This window comes from Podarcis filfolensis, assembly GCF_964270895.1.
Source record: "Podarcis filfolensis genome assembly, chromosome: 2".
Classification (NCBI taxonomy): Eukaryota; Metazoa; Chordata; class Lepidosauria; order Squamata; family Lacertidae; genus Podarcis; species Podarcis filfolensis.
Genome location: NC_139605.1, coordinates 4873682 through 4879681, shown reverse-complemented (window position 1 = coordinate 4879681; position 6000 = coordinate 4873682).

Here is a 6000-nt window from a genome sequence, read left to right as displayed (position 1 = left end):
AAACTTGCTAAAGAAACAGTTTTAGAGGATCAATAGATATATCATTTATTAATGAATATTTGAACTATCAAATATCTGCACCCCATGGATGGCATAATAATAATAATAATAATAATAATAATAATAATAATAATAATAATTTATTATTTGTACCCCGCCCATTTGGCTGGGTTTCCCCAGCCACTCTGGGCGGCTTCCATAGGAACCAAAAATACACTAAAATATCACACATTAAAAACTTCCCTGAACAGGGCTGCCTTAAGATGTCTTCTGAATGTCAGGTAGTTATTTCTCGCTTTGACATCTGATGGGAGGGCGTTCCACAGGGCGGGCGCCACTACCGAGAAGGCCCTCTGCCTGGTTCCCTGTAGCTTTGCTTCTCGCAATGAGGGAACCGCCAGAAGGCCCTCGGTGCTGGACCTCAGCGTTCGGGCAGAACGATGGGGGTGGAGACGCTCCTTCAGGTATACTGGGCCGAGGCCGTTTAGGGCTTTAAAGGTCAACACCAGCACTTTGAATTGTGCTCGGAAACGTACTGGGAGCCAATGTAGGTCTTTCAAGATTGGTGTTATTTGGTCTCGGCAGCCGCCCCCAGTCACCAGTCTAGCTGCCGCATTCTGGATTAGTTGTAGTTTCCGAGTCACCTTCAAAGGTAGCCCCACGTAGAGCGCATTGCAGTAGTCCAAGCGGGAGATAACTAGAGCATGCACCACTCTGGCGAGACAGTCCACGGGCAGGTAGGGTCTCAGCCTGCGTACCAGGTGGAGTTGGTAGACAGCTGCCCTGGATACAGAATTGACCTGCGCCTCCATGGACAGCTGTGAGTCCAAAATGACTCCCAGGCTGCGCACCTGGTCCTTCAGGGGCACAGTTACCCTATTCAGGACCAGGGAGTCTGTCCTCCTCTCTTTTGTTTGTAGGTGACCCCACCTTCTCTGCCCTACCAGTGAACCTAAGATCACCAACTTTGATATTAGGGAGGGGCGGACTAGGATTAACAGTCACAAAATATGGATTTGTTACACCTGTACACTTGAACATTTACACATCTAGGAAAGGTCAGTGGTAGAGTTTAGGTTTTTTTTTGCATGGATAAGGTCCCAGGTTCAATCAGACATGATTCTTCTCCTCCCCAGTTTAGATTCATGGCAACCCTGTTACACTGAGAGGCAGTGACCACCCAAGGATACTCAGTTAGCTTCATGGCTAAGTGGGGATTTGAACCCTGTCCTACCAGCTCCTAGTCCAACAGTCTAACCACTACACCACAGCATGCATCCCGGGGACATGGCACGCCAGCCGCAGGGCATGGTGTGCATCCTGGGGGCATGGTGCAGCACCCGCGGGGGCGTGGCACCCATTGCGGTGGTGGGTGCGCGGCGCGTGTCCGGGGGCAGGCGTGATGGTACCCCCCCTCCCCGATAGTGCCGGGGGTGGTGCGCTCCCCCCACCATCCCGTTTCTCCGCCAGTGTATCTCCTTCTCCTTTCCCTCTGGGAAATTTCAAAACTCTCCATCCTGCTTTCCCTCACTTCCTCTCCCTCTATCTCCCTGATGTTATAAGAATTAGAGATCCCATTAAAACCTTATTTTAATCATGTTTCACTTTAATTGTTTCTAACCTTTTAGAATGTATTTTGGAACCTTTTAGAATGTATTAGGCTTGATTTTTGTGTGTTCTGCACTTGTGAGCCTCCCTCCTATGCTGCTCTCTCCTCTCTCCTGATCTACCTCTGAAAGTGGTACAAATGGCAGGATGTTTTAGCACCAGAGTGTAAATCAGCTATCCCTGAAGCTATCTGAGACCTAGGAAGAGGATTTTATCATGCTCTTCCCTCACTGAAGGCTAGGTTGCCAGGATAAAGCCAGACACCCAAGACATAAAATGGTCCAGTGGCCTGGGCACACAAGGACCACTCCAAGCTGATGTGGGGGTGAAGATACCAGGATGGAGCCATGTGTGCTTTACTTCTCATTACCTGTAACCTTTCCTGATCTATGTGAAGATTTTTTAATGATTATTTGCTATGTTTGAAATACTATATGAGCTTTTCTTCTGAAGTGCCTTGAGGCAGACCTTCTCAACTGGCATGCTGAGTTGAATGAGCTCTGTCCTATTACAATAGCTATAATAAATGTTTGGTCCCTAAATCCAGATGCTGGACTCGAAAAAGTTCCCTTGGTTCTGTGGTTTATTCAAAAGGTTCCTCTCCTGGGTAACAAACAAGGTGGTGTCAAGGTGAATTCTTACCACACTGAGATTCCCCTTCCACCCAAAAAAAGTGTGCGCACACAAGGGTGTGTATGTTAAAAGCAGACTAGAAGGACCATTTGTGTTTGTGAAAAAATAAGGGTGGGTGTTAGAGAAGCTAGGGAAAATCTATTAAATATTTTGGAGGATTTCTTGTCCATCTGTTCTCTCCACATCTGGAAACCTGTTAAGATATTGTAAGTCCCCATATGTTGTCCCTTCCCCAACCAGCCTAGGAGAGGTAGCATGGCTTTGTCAGGGGAATGCTGTGGACATAGCGTATCTTGATTTCAGTAAGGCTTTTGACAAAGTTCCCCATGATATTCTTCTGAGGAGCTGATAAAATGTGGGCTGGATGAGATTACTGTTAGGTGGATTTGTAGCTGGTTGGCTGGTTGTAGCTGGTTGGCTGAGTAAATCCAAAGAGTGTTCATTAATGGTTCCTCGTCATCCTGGCAAAAAGTGACAAGTGGGCCCCTTGCTATTCAATGTATTTATAAACAACTTGGATGAAGGAATTGAGGGGATGCTAATCAAATTTGCAGATGACACCAAACTGGGTGGGGTAGCTAATGCCACAGAAGAGAGAATCAGAATTCAAAATGATCTTAAGAGAGTGGAGAACTGGGCCCAAGCTAACAAAATGAATTTCAGTAGGAGGTGGGACACTTGGCTTACTAGCAGTACATGTGAAAAGGATTTAGGGATCTTAGTGGACCACAAGCTTAACATGAGTCAACAGTGTGATGCAGCAGCAGCAAAAAAAGAAAAGAATAAAAGGGAAAAGCTAATGCTATTTTATGCTGCATCAACAGAAGCACAGTGCCCAGATCAAGGGAAGTAATTGTTGCTGTTTAGTTGTTTAGTTGTGTCCGACTCTTCGTGACCCCATGGACCAGAGCACACCAGGCACGCCAGGAAAGTAATAAAGGTAAAGGGTAAAGGGAGCCCTGACCATTAGGTCCAGTCATGACCGACTGTGGGGTTGCAGCGCTCATCTTGTTTTATTGGCCGAGGGAGCTGGCGTACAGCTTCCGGGTCATGTGGCCAGCATGACTAAGCCGCTTCTGGCGGACCAGAGCAGCGCACGGAAAGGCCATTTACCTTCCTGCCGGAGCGGTACCTATTTATCTACTTGCACTTTGACGGGCTTTTGAACTGCTAGGTTGGCAGGAGCAGGGACCAAGCAACGGGAGCTCACCCCCTTGTGGGGATTCGAACTGCTGACCTTCTGATCGGCAAGTCCTAGGCTCTGTGGTTTAACCCACAGCGCCACCCGCGTCCCAAGGAAAGTAATAGTACCACTCTATTCTGCCTTCGTCAGAACACACCTGGAATCCTGTGTCGAGTTCTGTGCATCACAATTTAAGAAGCATGTTGACAAGTAGGAACCTGTGTTATGGAAGGCAACAAAGGTGATCAAGGGTCTGGAAACCAAGCCTTATGAAGAATGGTGGAGAGAGTTGAGTATCTTTAGCCAGGAAAAGAGGAGACTGAGAGGAGATATGATAGCCATCTTCAAATATCTCAAGGGCTGTCAGATGGAAGAGGGAACAAACTTGTTTTCTCCTGCTCTGGAGCATGGGACTTGAACCAATGGCTTCAAGTTACTAGAAAGGAGATTCCGACTAAGCATCAGGGAAAACTTTGGCAGTAAGAGTTGTTCGACAATGGAACTGTTTCCCTCAGGAGACTGTGGGCTGTCCTTCCTTGGAGGGTTTCAAGCGGAGCTTGGATGGCCATCTGTCAGGGATACTTTAGTTGAGACGCCTGCATTGCAGGGAGTTTGACTAGATGACCCTGGAAGTTTCCAACAACTCTACAATTCTATAAGACCAAGATGAAGTTGTGTGTAGGTGCTCTGAAACCCAGAAGGTGTCTGCTTCTCCAAGGACATTCAGTGACCTTAGCTTGTAGCTGGAAAAGTTGGGAACAATGCTGGTATAGGTCAAGGCAACCTCCCCTTCCCCTCTCTGACCCATGCCACATTGTAGAAGCACATTGCAGTGGCAAATTCTTCAAATACCTAAAGGGCTGTTGCATAAAGATGAAGGAAGCTTTGTTTCTCCTGCTCTGGAGGGAGGGTAGGTCCTGAAACAATAGATTCAAGATACAGGAAAGATAATAATAATAATAATAATAATAATAATAATAATAATAATAATAATAATAATATATTTATACCCCACCCATCTTGCTGGGCTTCCCCAGCCACTCTGGGCGGCTTCCAAAAAAATATTAAAATACTGTAATACATCAAACATTAAAAGCTTCCCTAAACAGGCCTGCCTTCAGATGTCTTCTAAAAGTCTGGTAGTTGTTGTTCTCTTTGACATCTGGTGGGAGGGCGTTCCACAGGGAGGACGCCACTACCGAGAAGGCCCTCTGCCTGGTTCCCTGTAACTTGGCTTCTCGCAGTGAGGGAACCCCCAGAAGGCCCTCGGTGCTGGACCTCAGTGTCCGGGCAGAACGATGGGGGTGGAGACGCTCCTTCAGATATACTGGACCGAGGCCGTTTAGGGCTTTAAAGGTCAGCACCAATACTTTGAATTGTGCTCGGAAATGTACTGGGAGCCAGTGTAGGTCTATCAAGACCGGTGTTATATGGTCTTGGCGGCCGCTCCCAGTCACCAGTCTAGCTGCCGCATTCTGGATTAGTTGTAGTTTCCGGGTCACCTTCAAAGGTAGCCCCACGTAGAGCGCATTGCAGTAGTCCAAGCGGGAGATAACCAGAGCATGCACCACTCTGGCGAGGCAGTCCACAGGCAGATAGGGTCTCAGCCTACGTACCAGATGGAGCTGGTAAACAGCTGCCCGGGACACAGATTTGACCTGTGCCTCCATGGACAGCTGTGAGTCCAAAATGACTCCCAGGCTGCACACCTGGTCCTTCAGGGGCACAGTAACCCCATTCAGGACCAGGGAATCCTCCACACCTGCCCACCTCCTGGCCCCCAAAAACAGTACTTCTGTCTTGTCAGGATTCAACCTCAATCTGTTAGCCGCCATCCAACTTCCAACCACCTCCACTCACACAGGACCTTCACCGCCTTCACTGGTTCTGATTTAAAAGAGAGGTAGAGCTGGGTATCATCTGCATACTGATGAACACCCAGCCCAAACCTCCTGATGATCTCTCCCAGCGGCTGCATGTAGATGTTGAAAAGCATGGGGGAGAGGACAGAACCCTGAGGCACCCCACAAGTGAGAGCCCAGGGGTCTGAACACTCATCCCCCCCCACTTTCTGAACACCGCCCAGGAGGAAGGAGCGGAACCACTGTATGACAGTGCCCCCAGCTCCCAGCCCCTCCAGACGGTCCAGAAGGATGTTATGGTCGATGGTATCAAACGCCGCTGAGAGATCCAGCAGAACTAGGAAACAGCTCTCACCTTTGTTCCTAGCCCACCGGAGATCATCGACCAGTGCAACCAAGGCCTGAATACCAACTGGAAGGGATCCAATGGTCCGCTTCTTCCAGGCGTGCCTGGAGTTGTTCAGCAACCACTCGCTCAATCACCTTGCCCAAGAATGGAAGATTTGAGACTGGGAGATAGTTGGCCATCGTGGCCACATCTAAAGATGGTTTTTTAAGAAGCGGTTTAATAACCACCTCTTTCAGCGGGTCTGGGAAGGCTCCCTCACGGAGGGAAGCATTCACCACCCCACGAAGCTCATCGCCCAGTCCTTCCCAGCTAGCTTTTATAAGCCAGGATGGGCAAGGATCAAAGAGACAGGTGGTTGGTTTCAC